We start from the raw sequence: 19044 nt of genomic DNA on the forward strand, positions 1-19044 counted from the left end.
TTTAGAATGAAAATATACTCTTTTTAGAATATACTCTTTTAGTTGTTTCTGCCGAAGTGCCCAGGGGCGTTCCCTGCACTCCACGGGTGCAGAGGGGGAGAAGCCGCTGAAACGCGCCGTAGAATCCAGCAGATGAGGTGAATGAACTTCTCGGATGAATTCAGCTTCAATGAATAGAACCGTTCGGCTCCGAAGAGAAAAATCTGAATGAGTGGTTGCATACCAGCTCCTTTTATACCCGTATGTCCGGGGAGTGGCATGCAAATCCACTCGTCAATTCTCATTGGACTTTTTTCAAAAAAGCAGAGGTGTCTGGGGCTCCCAAGAGTGACCCCTAGTGTCACTACATAAACACAACATCGAGTGAGTGACAGATAGGGAACATCACTTTACAAGAGAACAAACATGCAGGTTTTCTCCAAGAACATGTCTTTCACTCTCAAACACACAGTGTCATTTGTGACACATCCCTGGACATAACAGGATATCATCATACATGTCCTGCTGAAGCACACAGAATGTACAGAGGATATGTTTTATATTAGATCTTTGTCGCAGGGATATAAGCAGAGCTCTTGGTCTGTTTGGTCTCTGTAGGAGCGGTTTGATTGGCAGGACTGTTAACATGTTATGACACTTCGGAAAGCCGCTGTGCTCTGCTTATGATGACTAGAGACACAAGCTTTGCTGCACAGAACGAGAGAAAAGAGGAGGAATAGGAAAAGCACACTAAAAATGTTCGTAATTTTAAGTGAAAAAGAATGCAACCATAAAAATCTGTTAATTTGTTTAAAGGTGCAATATGTTAGATTCAGAAACCCTTGTTATTAATGACACCTGTGGCCGTTAAGTGAACTGCAGCCAACTACCTGTTGCTCGTGCTTGCACTCGTGCACACACTCCATAGGGACGCGAGCATCAACCAAAACAATGACGTAATGTACAAAGAGACTGAACCTGATTCACCGGCATCATGCTGACAGATGAGGTAGCATAATTAAAATTACACAGTTGATGACTGTTTTACTATAAACTTTGAGACTGTATATTATATTTGACTCTCCAGTGCTGGAACAGGGCTAAAACAAAGTGTGGATATAGATCTGGCTATGCAAGACTGTAGTTTGAAGTAATCACTTTTCTTTGCATGATACATTGACTGCATTTATACGATAGCCTATGTCGGCATTAGCTAGCTAGCCAGCTTTATCAATAGCTGTTAGCTAAATTTGGTGGATGATGACAGTAGCTGTTTATAAAATAGACTGTACTTTATAAATATGTTGACACAATTCAGTATTGATGTGATTCCATCACAACTGTCATTTTGATATATCGATGTGCTATTGTTTTATAATAATAGAATGTATATATTTTCTGTATAAACATGTTATGTTACACTAATGAATGGGTCTTTTGCATTATCTTGAACATTGTCTAGCATTCATTTCATGTGTTATTGTAGTTTACCTTGCTGAATAATTACAGATTAATATTGTTTATGACAGTTACTCTGCAGGCAAGATCAAGTTAGCTAAAATTACACAGATCAATCCTTATGGCACTATATTTCACATGCTTTGCAGTTATGTAAGCTTACATGTCCAATAAGAAGAATGCCAATTCAGGGTCGATTTTGATCCCCAAAACCGAACGAAGGTCCCTTCAGGAATCAAATGCCCTGCCGATGTTCACTCTAGTTTTCGCTCGACCACGATCACGTTCCTGCTTAGCCAGACGGGATTCAGTAGATAAATGTATTTTTTTATTATTTTTTTTTTATTTTTTTGGCTTACTCAGAGTTTGTGTAGGAGTCTGTGTTGTGCTGGGAGCCGGGCATTTGCTGGATTCCATCCCTAAGATAACATTACCTAGTGTTGCAGACAGTTGTCGCTGTTGAATAGCGGAAGAGAAGCACTAAGGCAAGGCTCTTGGGAGTGCGCATAAACGTCACATCCTTTGGATTTTCCCGGCAAAACCAACCCGCTCCCTTCGCATGAAAATCAGTCTACAGGCTTTAATAGGCAACCTAGGAAGTCCGGGAAGGGCTCATTTTTTAAGTTGCGTTACAACGCATTGGCAAAAAAGGGTGAATATTACATGAAAATGTTTACATATTGCACCTTTAACTGTAAGCTACCTTAACAAATATAGTGAATATTTCTATTTAACAGGAACGTATATGTAATTTTAATGTAAAATACTGTAAAAAAAAATATATGTTTTCGGGATGTACTAAATTACCAATTACCATAAATCTATATTATACTTAACAAGACTATGCATGCACTTTTACGGTAATGTATTTTTTAAATGAACCTCTAACCATATCAAATTAAATTATGTTCTCTGAAGTCCCTATGTGATGCCTCACATTTTCTTATCATAGTTAGTGAAAAGGCAACACGTGGCCTTCTATTTTACCACCTATATTATTATAGTGGTTATTAGCAGATTTTATAGCAGATTTTAGCAGTTCAAGTAGGCTGGTATATTAACATTATATGTAATGTTATAACCTAACCCTAACCTAACCCTAACCCCTAACCCTAACCCTAACTATTATGACACACTATCCCATAATGCTTGATACATTGTCACCAAATTTCTAGAGCCTGATCTCATGAAAATTACATGACGACTTCAAAATTTTTGCAAAATTATTTCACGAGTTTCCACAGGCATTGCGGCAGTTCCAAGCTAAAATGTCCACTGTGTTGCGCTTAGAGTTTTTTCTCCCAAACAGATTGTTTTTAAAGTTAATGCTCTATCGAGTTTTAAATCAACAAAAAAATTACCTCTCTACCCCAGACCTTAAACCTAAACCAGACTTATCAGTAAAAGCTAATGTGAGATGAAAAACATGATTTTTTTTTTTTTTTTTTTTTTAGGTTAATGCTCTATCGAGTTTTAAATCAACTAAACCTACCTCCCTACCCCAGACCTTAAACCTAAACATCAAAGCAGTATCAAAGCAAATGTGAGAAACGTTTGCAAAAATATAGATATAGCAAGGCCGTAACCATGTCTTGAACACTGGGGGGGACCAAACCATTTTGGGGGTGAGGGGGTCACGTGTGTTGATATCACAAATATAATGGTCCTCTTTGTTCCTTTAATATAGTAAAGGCGCTGAATGCAATGATTTTCTGAATAAAGGCTTGAAATGCGATAAAGGCCCAAAATTGAAAATTTTTAAAGTTCACACGGTACAAGACAAACACTGTGTCTGCACTGCTAGCAATTTGATTGTTTTAGTCATCTTTTTTTTCTTTTTTGTGCTGTCTCAAGGAAAAGATGAATATAATTTGAATTTCTTTTCATCATTGATGTATCTGTAAAATCACATGACTGTGTCAGTTGGCTAGCAAAAAGAAAATACACAAAATGATTTACTGCCCTCAAGTTGTCCCTCATTGTTACAAATCAAATCAAATCACTTTTATTGTCACACAACCATATACACAAGTGCAATAGTGTGTGAAATTCTTGGGTGCAGTTCGGAGCAACATAGCAGTCGTGACAGTGATGAGACATATACCAATTTACAATAAACATCAGATTAACACAACACAATTAAAGTCTATTATACACATAATTAAACACAACACAATACACAAATAATAACATACACTGTACAGTATACAATACACACAATACAGAATACACATTATACAATAAAAAAAAATAGTATATATAGTATATATAAAATGTACAGTATGTTGTATTGTACTGGATTGACATTCAGGCTGTCGGTTGATAGTCAGTTGCCAGTGTGTTGTTAAGAGAATATAATTGTTTTTTCCTCCCAGTAGAATCTTAACACAATATTTTCTTCAAGAATCCTAACGCTGCTTTTTTCCATACAAAAACAGTTCATATTGACCACTGCTGTCAAGGTTCAAAGAGAGAAAAAAAAAGAATTATAAAAATATCATAAAAGTAGTCCATACAACACATAGCTGCTGTATGTCCCCAGAACGCTTGAAATATAGTGCACTTCTAACTACTGTTATGATAATAATAATAAATAATAGTGCTTTATAATATTTGTCCTTTTTTAAGCTTGACAGCTCCTGCTCATTATAAACTGTTATTCTATTGAATAGAGCTGCTTAAAATATCTATTTTTATGTTCCAAGAAAAAAAAAACCATATGGGTTAAAAACAACATAAGGGTGAGTAAATGAGTGAGTAAAAGTAAATTTTTCCATTTTTAGGTGAACTCCTTTAACTGGTGGCTCATTTGTTGAGCAGTCTGGCCATATCTGATTATTGGACTTGTACCCCTCAAAGTATATTGTGGTTACGGCCCTGAGGTATAGTAATGTGTTTCTATGAGATCTGTCAGCATTTTTGCAGTGAATTTCTGGCCACCACATCTGCCAGGTATTTGCCGTAAATTTAACAAGACTTTTGGACAGTGCAAGGAAAATAGGGATAAGATAAAGGTAGAAACAAAGGTGTAATAGACATTTTTTTCCTGTGGCTGTTCAGTTTCAAAGCAGCTCTTGTGACATCATAACTCTGTTTGTACTGTACACATCTCAGTCTCTCCTCGCAGCTATTGCTTTCATCATCACATCCAAATGCCCCATAAAACCCAAGGACTCGAACTGACACACACAAACACACAATTTTTTGCAATCTCATTTTCTTACACACATACATACACAGATATGCAGAGACTGGCTGATATACGCATAAATTGGGGGTGGGGTGGGGGCGGGGTGGGGGGGGTGGTGTATGGTCCCATCTCTTTCAAAGGCTGCAATGTTGACATATTTGAATCCAAATGTGTTCTCATGCTCCTCTTTGGCTAGCCCTACATACCTCCATAGTAAGGAACAAAACGATGAAATGCTGTTAAAAAACACCAAAAACAGAATTGTACTGGTACAAAGCCTCCTGCTTCCACACATCAAAATCTTTTTGCAGGTTTTCACAGAGCACAATTGAATATCAGAGCACATTAATAAAAAAAAAGAGAAGGGTTTGATACAATGCTGTGTGTTATGTATGATTCTCTGAGACAGAGATAAGTCATGGCAGTTTTGTGGCTCAAAGTTGGTCTGTTCAGGTCTGTTCATACGGTAACGGACAGAATGGAAAAAAATGGTAAATGCAAATAATAAAATAACCATATACTGTAGGCCAAAACGTGCATTGGCACATCATTTTTTCTCTTAGACATTAGATTCTGAATCTGATTTAGGATAGTGAAATAAATTCCCTTTTCATCTTTTAAAAGAGAAGAGAAAACACTTCCCTTATCTTTTGTTGTTGATGTCAAAGGTTGTGCGTCCAATCATGCTCTATGGTATTTTGCAAAATTCATCAGTAACTTGGTAGAAGCCAAATTAGGCAGACATCAAAATCAGCAAGTTGCGACAGGAGACACATGACGCCATGCGAGGATTGGACGTGTGAACGGCAAGCTCTGCGCACTTTGCTAGTTTGAACACTTTTAATGATATAAACTGGTGAGATTCGATACACTCTGTTCAATACATAACTGTTCTAGGAGGACAATATTTCAAAGAATTCAAAATCATCGGGCTCTGGAGACATTAAAAGACACTTATGGGCTCAAGCTGACACCCCTGATCGGGCCGTGAGCCAGGGAGTCGATTTGGTTGGAGAGATGCGGGAAATGCGGCGAGAGATGCTGGGCATGTCGGCAATGCTGACGAAGGTCGTTGCTGACTTGGAGGATCTTGCTGTGATACATCGATCGATCACTGCCATCGAGGCAAAGTTCTCTGAGGTGGTTACAAGAGTGGGGGATGTCGAGAAACGGATCGATTATCTGGAGTCATTGGAGAGGGAATTATCAGCTAATACGCTAGCGACAAAGGTGGATTTGGAGCATGTCTGAGAGAAGTTGGAGGACATGGAGAATCACAGCCGGCAGAATAACGTCCATATTGTCGGAATTCCTGAGGCCGAAGAGGGTCAGGATATGGTGAAATTCCTGGATGGGCTCCTTCCGAATCTACTCGACATAACAGGCCATAAGCTGGAAATCTAGTGAGCTCACAGGCTTCTGGCATGGAGATCCGCAGAGGGAGCCAGGCCCCGATCAATTGTGGCCAAATTTCTGAGATCATCTGATAAAGACCTTGTGTTACACAAGGCGAGGAGTAAAGGAAGGCTTTCTTTGAAAAACTACAGCATTTTCTTGTTCCCAGACTTCGACAAGAGAGAAACGTGATCGATTCAATGAATGCAAGAAACTTTTACATCAACTGAAGGTCACTTTTGCACTGATATTCCCGGCCAAATTGAGAATAGATGCTAAGGGTGGCCGTAAAACATTCACATGCCCGCAGCAAGCGATGTCCTTCATAAAGTCAGTGGAGTGATGTGTGGTACTCACGTTGCAGCCGAGTGGACTGGCTCACTGAACATTCATTTGACTTTTCTAGGAAACTGAGTGCTTTTTTGTGTGTGCTGGTTCCGCCTAGCAGCTGGAGTTTGTTTTATAGATTATCTTTTGCTGTGTAATTCTGTCTCACAAAATTTTTATAGAAACACCGGACTTGAGCAATCCGATGGCAAAGTTGTCGCGGGGGTTTGAGTATGGAGGGATGGACGTCAGTTGGCGCTGTCGTGCGCGGGGTTAAAGCGCACGTTTTTCTTTTTTCTGTTTGTTTGGTTCTGGGGGATGTTCAGGTTTTGATTGTCACACTAATGTTGGAATGTGGTCTTTATAATCTTGTTTTTGACACACAATCTATTTTTTCTTATGTCAAAATGTCAGATGTTAATATGAGTGGATTGTCTCTCTCCATGTGGAATGTGAATGGGTTGGGGCACCCCATAAAAAGAAGGAAGGTTATTTCTCTTCTTAAGCATAAGAAATATGATATAGTGTTTCTTCAAGAAACGCATCTTTCTCCGCAGGAAGCTGAAAAATTTGGAAAGTTATGGGGTGGGCATTTTTTTTTTAGTGCTGGCTCGAGTAAGAGCAGGGGAGTCATTATGCTGATAAGTATACATCTACAATTCAAATGTCTCAAACAGTGTAAAGATAAATTAGGTAGAGTCATTATTGTTTTAGTTGAAATTCAGGGACAAAGTCTTATTTTGGCTAATATTTACACACCTAAACTTGATGATCAGGGCTTTTTATAGATCTTGAAGGGATGTTGCAAGCCGTTGGCACCCCTTATGTTATAATATTAGGAGGAGACTTTAATCTTTTGATGGACTCAGTCCTTGATCATAGTGAAGCAAAAGTGTGCAAGCCCTCTAGGGCAACATTGGCGCTTCACAGGATGTGTAAAAATCTTGGTCTTACAGATATTTGGAGACTTTTTATCCCATCTGGGACTATACATTTTTTTCATCAGTCCATAAGATTTACTCTAGAATAGATTTCTTTTATATATATATATATATATATATATATATATATATATATATATATATATATATATATATAAGTCCCTCATTTCATCTGTTGTTGATTGCTCAATTGGAAACATTTTAGTCTCAGATCACGACCTGGTGTGTTTAGATGTGTTGCCACATATGGAGAAAAAGAAATTATATAGTTGGCGCTTTAATGTATCCCTATTGCAAAATGCTGAATTCCAACAAATGCTAAAGGCTAAAATCAATGTCTATATGGAGACTAACTGGTCCTCAGTATCCTCTGTGGGCGTGGCTTGGGAGGCACTTAAGGTGGTTCTTAGGGGTCGGATCATACAGTATGCCTCATTCACCAAAAAATCCAAAGCACAAGAACTCGTGGAATTGGAGGGGAATATTAAAAGTGCCGAGGCAGAGCTGAAGCACCAAATGTCATCTAATGGCCTCAGAGAACTGACCCGATTGAAATACAGATATAATACTATTTTGTCACGGAAGGTGGAGTTTTGGCAATTGAGGGCAAGACAGTCATACTTTGAGTCGGGGGAAAAAGCAGGGAAACACTGGCTAGATATATAAAACAGAGTGAAATCTGCTGGTGGTGAAATATTTACCTCGGCCATTGATATTAATAATGCTTTTAAAGAATTCTATCTTGATCTCTATAGTTCCATGCCTTCGTCTACTGATGAGGATATTAGGAACTTTGTGGAACCATTAGATCTTCCTAAACTGATGACTGAGCAAAAAAATTATCTTGATTCTGAGATAACCTTGGAGGAGCTTGGCGAGTTAATTAAGGCATTGCCTACAGCTTTGCCGCTAAATTTTTTAGATCTTATTCTACAGAACTGGCTCCAATTTTGAAAGAAGTTTATACGGAATCATTAAAGAATGGAAAGCTTCCGCCACCCATGTCACAAGCCCAGATCAGTGTGATTCTTAAAAAGGACAAAGATCCAAGCAAGTGTAAGAGTTACTATCCAATTTCCCTGATCCAGCTAGACGTTAAAATATTGTCAAAAACTTTGGCTAACCGATTAAGTAAAGTTATGACATCTCTTATACATATAGAACAGGTGGGGTTTATTCGGGGCCGTAGCCCTTCTGATAACATTAGGCGTATAATCAATATCATGTGGTAAGTGGCGAATGATCAGACTCCGGTCGCTGCCATCTCACTTGACGCCGAAAAGGCGTTATCTTTTTAAGATTTTGGAAATGTACGGGTTCGGGAATACTTTTATTGGATGGATTAAGCTACTTTATGGACACCCGGTAGCGGCAGTACAAACAAATGGATTAATTTCAGATGATTTACTCTGGATAGGGGCACCCGGTAGGGTTGTCCTCTTTCTCCATTATTGTTCTGTCTTGCCCTGGAACCATTAGCAGCCACGATAAGAAAGGAGGATGATTTTCCAGGGGTGATGGCGGGAGGTGTGGCGCATAAGCTTTTGCTTTATGCAGATGATATTTTATTATTTGTCTCTGACCCCATTAGATCTATGCCTTGCCTCCACATAATTATTTATTTATTTTAAAAAAAATTTGGGTGGGGGGATTTTTTCCCCTTTTTCACCCAATTTGGAATGCCCAATTCCCAATGCGCTTTTAAGTCCTTGTGGTCATGTAGTGATTTGCCTCAATCTGGGTGGCAGAGGATGAATCCCAGCTGCCTCAACATCTGAGACATCAACCTATGCATCTTATCACATGGCTTGTTGAGCACATTGCCACAGAGACATAGCACGTGTGGAGGGCCACACCATCCACTGTGACATCCACGCTCAACTCACCACACACCCCACCAAGAACAAACCACATTATGGTGACCACGAGGAGGTTACCCCATGTGACTCTACCCTCCCTAGCAACCAGGCCAATATGGTTGCTTAGGAGGCTTGGCTGGAGTCACTCAGCATGCCCTGGGATTCGAACTAGCAAACTAGCGAGCTCCAGGGATGGTAGCCAGCGTCTTTACCACTGAGCTACCCAGGCCCCTGCTTCCACAGAATTATTAATTACTTTTCTAAGTTCTCAGGATACAGAGTTAATTGGTCTAAATCCGAAGCTTTGGATCTGACAGCATACTGCCTGGTAACGGCTTTTCAGCCAGGCGCCTTCCAGTGGCCAAAACAGGGCATTAAGTATTTGGGAATTTTATTGAGTTAATTTTGACCCTTTAATAAAAAGGTTTTCAAGCGATGTGGGCAGGTGGGCTTCATTACATTTATCTATGATTGGGAAGGTTAATGTTATTAAAATGAATTGTATTCCAAAATTCAACTACCTGCTACAATCTCTCCCTATAGATGTCCCCCTCTCTTATTTCAAGCAATTTGATAGCATAGTGAAGTTCTTCATTTGGAATGCTAAACGTCCCTGATTACATTTCATTAAGTTGCATAGGCCGATTGACATAGGTGGGCTAGGCCTACCTAAGATTTTGTTTTATTATTATGACATTTGGCTCATTGGTCGCTTCCACCTGAGAGAGCCCCTCCCTGGTTTTGTAGTCAACAGGAAGTTCTTGCCCCTGTTTCGCCATTGCAAAGCCTTTCTACCAAGCTAACCGGAGAAGTTAAGTTACACCCCGTTATCTCGCATTTGCACGCGGTATGGACAAAAGTGTCCAGAGTGTTTAATTCGGACATTTATTTAAATGTTGCTTCGAGCATATGGCTGTGAGGGATAATATGGGTAATATGCTCGGTGACTTATATGAGAGTGGAGTGTTGAGATCCTTTGAAAATATGGTTCAACATTTTGGGATTCCCAGGTCTCAGGTTTTTAGGTATTTACAGCTGCGCCACCTGCTTTGTACTATTTTTAGGAGTAGCACAAATCCCCCTAAAGCGGCAGATACTCTGGGAGTGGTGATTACTGCTTTTGGAAAAGGTCATGAGGCATCAGTGTATTACTCCCTGCTAATTCAGAGTCTGGGGGATGGAGCTTCAACTTCTCTCAAGAGATTATAGGAGAAACAATTAAACTTGGTATTAGAGGAGGGAGGGCTAGTATTCTTAAAAACATCAAGTCTACATCTAGAGATGCAAGGGCGCGCCTTATGCAATTTAAGATTTTACATCGATTCTATTGGACCCCTTCTAGATTGTATAGGCTGGGTCTTAAAGACACACCCACCTGTTGGTGATGCCAATCAGAAGATGGGGACACAACCCATGTTTTTTGGTGGTGTGTTAAGATCCAAGAATTTTGTCTGAGGGTTCAGAGTTTTATGTGTGACGTATTGTGCACTCAAGTTTCATTTTGCCCCACACTCTGTATTTTAGGCGATGGAGCGGTCATTAATATAGGGGATAAGTATATAAAAAATTGGGTCCTGGCCAGTGTAATGATCAGCAGAGAGGTCATCCTTAGGGGATGGAAATTGGCTGGAGTGCCTTCATTTCAAGAGTGGCACACAGAGATGGGCAGGGGAGTGGCATTTGAGGAGATGTCATGTAGAAAGCTAGGCAGCCTGGATTTCTTTAATAAAAATGGGGCAATTATTTGGCCTTTTTGGGGGGGCTCTCGGGGAGGGACAGTGGAGAGGGATTTGTCATTTTGAATGTATGTGTGCAACCTTTTTGTTTTTGGTTTTTGGAGGTGTGCTTTTTGTTTTTTGCTGATTTGTGGGGGGGGGGGTATTTTCACATTTTCTGTTATGTCTGTTTGGCTTGTTGTATGGAATCAATAAAAATTGTTACTACATTTTTTTTTTTTTAAATCAGCAAGTTGCATGATATGCCCTTATCCTCAGAAACAATTAACAAAACTATTCAAGGTAAAAGAAAATGACTACATTAAATGCGGGTTATGGGTTTGCTATTGTGTTGGGTCCATTGAGAATGCTATGCATTACCAGGTGTGTAGTTTAGCCACAGTCACAGAATGTTGGAAAGGATTTTATCATAGGTGACTAAAACAAGGGCAGAAACATACTCTACTGTGTAAGTACGCATTACATTTCCTGTGTTGCTGTAAGGGGCGCAATAGCAGACATTAGTGTAAACTGTCCGCTTCTACCGCCGAGTTTTCTTTTTTAAGTCAACTACTGCAACAGTTTGCAAGAATGCTGCTGAGCAAGTAAGGGTGTGTCTCAATCAGCTCCTTAATTCAGTAGTCAGGGCACTGATTAGGGAGTCGGCCATTTCTAGGGCTCAGTCTCAATCGCAAAATCGTTCCAGTCCTCTGAAAAGTTTGCTCTCTAAAAATTCCCAGAATGCCCCGTGAAAACCAGGGAGCATCGTTGCTCATTATGTTCCTTTATTGGAAGTGTCGTCATGTCTTCTGAAGTCTTTCAAGTCATTGGAAGACGAGCACATATGTAAAACTATGAAGTCAATGTCTTATTTCCTCTTTAAAAAGAGATGTTGTTGTCAAAAGAGATGTCTTTCATCCAAAATGACCATGAAAGGGAAACAATCTTTTTAAAAATTAGAATTGTTAGAAGAAGGTTAAAAATACACTACTGTATATTTTTATTTCTTAAATTATGTCTTTAATCTTTCATAATAACACTGCAGGTGATTGATTCATAAGTGTTCCAATGTTTAATGGATGGACACCCTTTCCAGTGCCCGAATTCATGTTCACGATATACTGATTTACGGCATAAGGAGCTGAATGAGACAAAAAGTAAAACGTTCTAATTCTTCCTCATACAGTCATTAAATTTGAACTCATTCTACTGAAGTGCAGTCCATAAAACTGATGTTGACAGTCAGTCACCTAATTTTTCCTGGGTGATGACAGAGCATCAGGGAGCAGCACAAAGCTTTTAGCTCTGAATAGTGATTTGGCATAATGAGCTTCACAAGTCTCGCCAATCAGGTGTGAAATCAAGACTTTATCAAGAAAATGGTAAATTCGTTTTTAATTTCATTATTACTTCTATGTGTAAACATGGCCGAGAGCCGAAGCTATAATTGGCAAACAATTCCAAACAGCAGATTATGAGAGACACACTGACTTTTATGAGTTAAACTTGTTCTAAATCGCATTAACTCCTAAAGTTTGTGTGTCAGAAGCACTGCCTCTGCAGAGAAAATAATCATTTCATAACCTATATTACACCCTCGAACAATGGGGAAAAGAAGCAACTAATCTATTTTTGCCAATGAGGTAATTATTTTGGGTTAATGGACTGAAATGCTTAAAGCCAAGAGGCCTTGCTGTCTACAACACTGGTGCATTTTCTTAAGAGGGAGAGCAAGGCTTTTTATGACTCATTTATTATTCAATCATGAAAACAACTAATTAACATTCATTTGAATAATGCACAGTTCCAAGTGGTACAAATTATATAATATTGGCTAATTATTATTATTGAGCAACCATTCAAATTGCCAGTTATGATGTGCACATACTCAATGGCAAACATTTGTTCATTTAGTAATTTCAGTTTAATGACTTCTCTGCAGTTGCAGTCTCAATATAAAAAGCACAAATCATAGGGATGCTAGTGCCTTAGAATTTCCTCTTTCGTTCCTCCCATTCTTAGATCCTGGCATGTCCTTATTATTGTTAATAAAGAGCACGCACTTAAAATAACAATTTACCTAAATTACCATGTCCTCATCCTTCTCATTCACACCCATTGACTCTGTATCCGTGGAGACACTGCTCAGCCAATACTCTTTGAAGTCTTCCTCCAGGCTTCTTTTCAAAGTCGCTCGCTTTGTGAAAGCAATTGAATTTTCCTTGGCAGTGATGTGTTAAACATTAATCCCGCCAGAATCATTGATATTTTGAACAAGGCGCTCCAAGTAATGTTCTGTTCTTCCCAAACTCCGGCCCCAGTTCCCAGCACACAGTCGGGGCATTTGACTGGCTTAGAGTCTGTTCTCACTGCACTGTATTCAGAGCATTTTACAGCTCTTTTAAAAGATCTTCAGTCAGAGCTGAGCGATGATACTTTAACATAAAAAGCTGGGGCACCAAATCCGTTTTTCTGGCAGGGTGGACAACGCTTGGCCTTTAGAGATCTAACTACAGAAAACTACTCTTTATAATGGTATGCACTTTAAGTGTTTAATACCCACAGATCATCCTCATGTCCTGTGCTACTGATGTCTATGCTTCTATTATTACAAATATTATGTAGTGGTCAACCGATATGGGTGAACTGGGTGGCCGATATATTGCCGATATACAAGGGTGGCCCACAAAACATAGGGCCACTATGTTTGATTGTTCATATCTTAAAAATGCATAAAGGCATTTGCACGATTTTTTTGTAAACAACAAAATGACATCACTGTGACATCATCCTGAGCAACAACTTGCTACAAATAAATAGTAAGTAAATTTACCCTGTATATTAGAGGAAACTGGTTGTGCATTATTACAGGGATGTTCTTAGGAATGATACGGAGCGGATTGCCAAAACAAAACCCTTACCTGTGATAAAATCACTGTGACACATGGACTCGAGTGGCTTATTGCTTTTATAAAACAGAGGCAAGTGTAATATGATGAAAGACACCAATTTTTAGTAAGCAGTTCAATTTAGTATTCATTTTATTCTGAATACACAATTTGTCCGCCAAACAATATAGTTAATTTTCCTAACTATAGACAGTTTGTGGGTGTTAGGTAACATAGGAATGTGAGCATTTATACAGATTGTGTGTGTTTAAAATTATTTTAAAACATCCTCAAACCAGCAAATCAGAATTTAGGGTTGGAACTTTTATAAGTTTTATAATTTTTAACGAGTGTCCATTTTATACAAATAAAATTTAATAATGAAAGAAAAGATGTACAGAAAGTTACATTTACTTATTTATAATTGACACAATATCTACTGAAAACTTGCAAAAAGAATTTAATAGTTCAAAAATGAAAATGTGCATAATTCATTGACGAGGCAGTCAAAAGATTTTTGTATTGGCAATACGCAGAATGACCACTTCTCTTAATTGGCCAACTGAACACAGTTGTCGGCTGACATCAATAATCTCAAAATTCAGAATCAGAAATAGCGGCCAATTTACTGGACTAGCTAATATATTGGTCTATCATCAATACGAAAGGCCTTTTCACACCAAGCCTGAAATTTTGTTGCGAATGTTCATTGCGAACAAGTTTTTTAACAGGTACAATGGAATCCGATGGTGCTATTCACACCAGGTCCGTCAAATTGTCTGCCCACAAACCAAGGTTTATTTTTTTATAGAGAGCAGTCAATATTATTTTATTTTTTTTGGACTGCAAAAAAAAACAAAAAAAAAACGGACTGACTGACCAATGAGATAAGTGCTTTTAGTCACGTGTCCCAAAACATTGCTGCTACAAAACTTTGCATGTTGGTGGTGTCAGCACACCAAAAGTTACTTAGCAGACCGATATTAAACACCTAATGAAGAACAGCTAAAAGTAGATGGTTGTGAAGCTTCTATTGTCTTTTGAATCTTAGCACAAGGAATTATTTGATAAATGACACAGCTGTTACAAAAATGCAGAGAGAAGGAAGTTATAAATGGTGAGGAATAGCAAAAAAAAAAAAAAAGCAAGTCAATGGTGAGTTTTGCGATTATGAAATTGTTAGCAGGCTGTACTAATATTTTCATTAATGTTGTGCAGTGGAGGATGTGAAATTAAAAAATTTACGAGATACATCCAATCAAATAAAAAAAATAAAAAAAAATTCAATGGATTAAAATTGCTTTTTGTTAAGTACACCTATTGATCAGGAGTGAATTTATTTTCATGAACCGTCTCGGTCTTGGTGTGAATAGACCTTCAGATGGCAGTTCATCTTGCAAATTCGTCTCCGATTTGTTGTGATTGATACTTGGTTTAACTGCTGGTCCAAAGCCTAGTTCAATTCCATCTGCTCTCATTGAGCCTGAAGGTCTCTTTTCACATTGTTTTATTTTCTCTCATACCAACTGCAAACTGTACTTAAGTTCACATGAATCTTACCGAGACCATTTTAAAGCGGTCTTGGGTACGGTTACTGATTTTAAATTAAGTGTTTGTCAGAAAGTGCTATATAAGTGTAAAGTTTACACACCAACCAAACAAACAAACTCTGACTTTAAAGGGAAATCTTAACCAAAAGTGTGAAAATGCCCAAATACTCATGCTAATATTAATGAAAATATTAAAAAACTAAAAGACACATTGTTCACTGTGGTAACCTGTCCATGATGATTATGTTTGACTGGTCCACCTGATTCAAGGGACAATATGACATCATGCTCTTAAGAGAAATCATGCACAAATCATAAACTCATACAGATACAGCATTATCAAAATACAGATAGAGGGAGCTTCACCCAAACACACTACCTCATTTCATAATATTTACATCCAGAAAAAAGTGCTTAAATTCATACAGTTAGTTCCATGTGTGAGTGTGTCTCTATGCATCTGTGTGTACTACCAGTGAAAAAAGACTATCATAAAAGCCACTGATTTTCTAGCTACAGCTCCCAGCATCCATCACTGCATTAAAGCCGGCTGCCATAGCGACTGTAGCAGCACAGCAAAGAACCATCAGCACAAAGGTTAGTCTGATCCCTGCTCAGACAATGAATTGAAGATGACTTCAGAGAGTGTGTGTGTGTGTGTGTGTGTGTGTGTGTGTGTGTGTCCAACAAGGATGGTCTTCTCTATCCTCTAATCCTGTTCTCTGAGTTTCCTACCTGCCAGCGTGAGTCTCCAGTACTATTATAGTGAGGAGACTATAAGAGAGAGCAGACATTTTGAGAACTATATATACGTATATGCAGTATATAATGTATATATAAAGATTACTCTTTAACAAAATTATTATTAAAGAATTATTGATTTTATATGATTATATATACACTGGCGGCCAAAAGTTTGGAATAATGTACAGATTTTGCTCTTATGGAAAGAAATTGGTACTTTTATTCGCCAAAGTGGCATTCAACTGATCACAATGTAGTCAGGACATTAATAATGTGAAAAATGACTATTACAATTTGAAAAAAAAAAATTCTGATCTTCTTAAACTACTTCAAAGAGTTCTCATCAAAAAATCCTCCACATGCAGCAATGGCAGCTTTGCAGATCCTTGGCATTCCAGCTGTCAGTTTGTCCAGATACTCAGGTGACATTTCACCCCACACTTCCTGTAGCACTTGACATAGATGTGGCTGTCTTGTCGGGCACTTCTCACGCACCTTACAGTTTAGACGATCCCACAAAAGCTCAATGGAGTTAAGATCCATAACACTTTTCCAATTATCTGTTGTCCAATGTCTGTGTTTCTTTGTCCACTCTAACCTTTTCTTTTTGTTTTCTGTTTCAAAAGTGTCTTTTTCTTTGCAATTCTTCCCATAAGACCTGCACCCCTGAGTCTTCTCTTTACTGTTGTGAATGAAACTGGTGTTGAGCGGGTAGAATTCAATGAAGCTGTCAGCTGAGGACATGTGAGGCATCTATTTCTCAAACTAGAGACTCTGATGTACTTATCCTCTTGTTTATTTGCACATCCGGCCTTCCACATCTCGTTCTGTCCTTGTTAGAGCCAGTTGTCCTTTGTCTTTGAAGACTGTAGTGTACACCTTTGTATGAAATCTTTTTTTTTTTGGCAATTTCAAGCATTGTATAGCCTTCATTCCTCAAACCACTGATCGACTGACAAGTTTCTAGAGAAAGCTTTTTCTTTTTTGACATTTTTGACCTAATATTGACCTTAAGACATGCCAGTCTATTGCATACTGTGGCAACTCAAAAGCAAACACAAAGACAATGTTAAGCTTCATTTAACGAACCAAATAGTTTTCAACTGTGTTTGATATAATGGCAAGTGATTTTCTAGTACCAAATGAGCAATTTAGCGTGATTATTCAAGAATAAGGTGTTGGAGTGATGGCTGCTGGAAATTGGAGTGCAAGAAGAAGACCAATTCTTCCTAAAGGAGTCCCGTGGAATTCCACTTCTGTGAAATTATAGCTTGACCCCAAGCAGTGCTTAGAGCACAGCAGGACAGTATGTGTTTTAAAGCAACTGTTCATCCAAAATGAAAATTTTGTCTAGATTTGATCAAAAATGACTTTTTTCAGATAGTGATGGTGCTGTTTTTTACATCAGTAATGTCCTGACTATACTTTTTGATCAGTTGAATGCCACGTTGGTGAACTGAAGTACCAATTTCCTTCCAAAACAGCCAAATCTGTACATTATTCCAAACTTTTGGATGCCAGTGTGTGTGTGTGTGTGTGTGTGTGTGTGTGTGTGTGTGTGTGTGTGTGTGTATATATATATATATATATATATATATATATATATATATATATATACACACACATAGAGAAAAAAGATATATATATATATATATATATATATATATATATATATATATATATATATATATATATCTTTTTCTCTCTCTCTTCTAAGAGTGTAGGAGTGTGCATTTTCAGCACATTTAGGTCTGCAGTTCTCTGATTAAATCCTTAGGCACAACAGCTGCTCTGAAACAAATTTTCTAAGTCTCAGAGACAGTACTAAAACTGCTATGGGGCCTCTGTGTGTTTTTGTGTGCACCCAGATGGGGTTCAGAGAAGAAATTAATGTTGTACCTCAGTCTACAGCGAAAGGCTCCTCAGCACTTCCCAATTTCACGAAAATCAATGATCACAGATACAGGAACATCAGCTCTAGGAAACCTCAATATTTAATAGTAGAACAACATTTAATTTATATTATTCCAGTGTCATTTCTGATGTAAAATTGGTAAAATGTAAGATGTGAAAGAAAAACAACAACAAAAATCTATAGAATGTTGATAGTGTAAATATATGTTACAAATCAATTTTACGAGGTTTCAGATTTCTCTCCTTTCCTTCATCCCGCTCTCTAACCAAGCAGCACTAACAAAAAAGTACCATGGTAATACTGTGTTTTTCGAACATGTACCATGGTAGTACCATAATATTCTTCAAAGTATCTTGGACTATCACATAAATACCATTGTACATGAATGTTGAAAGCACTTTATTTTACAGTACTGTTCTACATTTACATACTATATAATTACAACAACTAGAGTAATTACTAGGTACTAACCCTAAACCTAACCCCAACCCTAACCTTAACTCATATTAAGTACATGTAGTTACCTAATATTATGAAAGTACAGGTACTGTAAAATAAAGTGCAGCCATAATAACAATACCATGGTGATTTTATGTGTCACCATCACTGTCCCATGGTACAATCAAAGTACTTTTTTGTACATGGTGGAAGGATGTTCAACCTAAAAAAATGCAGGTGGGAAACTTGGTCTCTACAAGAAAGGTGGTTAGAGGGAAGGGAAAACTGAAAAATAAGAGGGCTTAGTGACATCAGACGAGAAGACATTTCAGAGGTGTAGCAAGTTATTTCATTTTGATGAAAGACTACCAAGACAAATATATATAAATATTATTATTATTTTTTTTAATAACATGCAATGATGAATTGTTTACAATAACACCAAGAACATGTATTAAGGAAGTAAATCTGGTGAATTTTGATTTCATGTTGACTTTAAAACCAAGGGTGCAACTTTTGATGGTTGATGGCACAAACTCACCTGCTTTATTTTCACTTTTTACTCATCTTGTTGCTCCCCGTGATTAATTCCTCCCTCTCATCCTCCATGCAGGACGTATGCCTCACTGCAAAAGGAAAACACAA

The 19044-nt window shown here is 38.0% G+C and overlaps 1 protein-coding gene across 4 annotated transcripts in view; it reads right to left on the reverse strand.

The window, feature by feature from the left end:
• Positions 1 to 19044, reverse strand: part of LOC127434196 (disks large-associated protein 1-like) — a 180091-nt gene that overhangs the window by 106988 nt on the left and 54059 nt on the right. For 3 of the 4 annotated variants that reach the window (XM_051686762.1, XM_051686763.1, XM_051686765.1), the window contains exon 2: positions 18941 to 19025. The exons of the other annotated variant lie outside the window; for it this stretch is intronic. The gene's annotated coding sequence lies outside the window, so the exon portion shown is untranslated. The remainder of the gene's footprint in view (positions 1 to 18940; positions 19026 to 19044) is intronic. 4 annotated transcript variants of the gene reach the window in all.

This window comes from Myxocyprinus asiaticus, chromosome 44 (assembly GCF_019703515.2).
Source record: "Myxocyprinus asiaticus isolate MX2 ecotype Aquarium Trade chromosome 44, UBuf_Myxa_2, whole genome shotgun sequence".
In the NCBI taxonomy this organism is placed as follows: Eukaryota; Metazoa; Chordata; class Actinopteri; order Cypriniformes; family Catostomidae; genus Myxocyprinus; species Myxocyprinus asiaticus.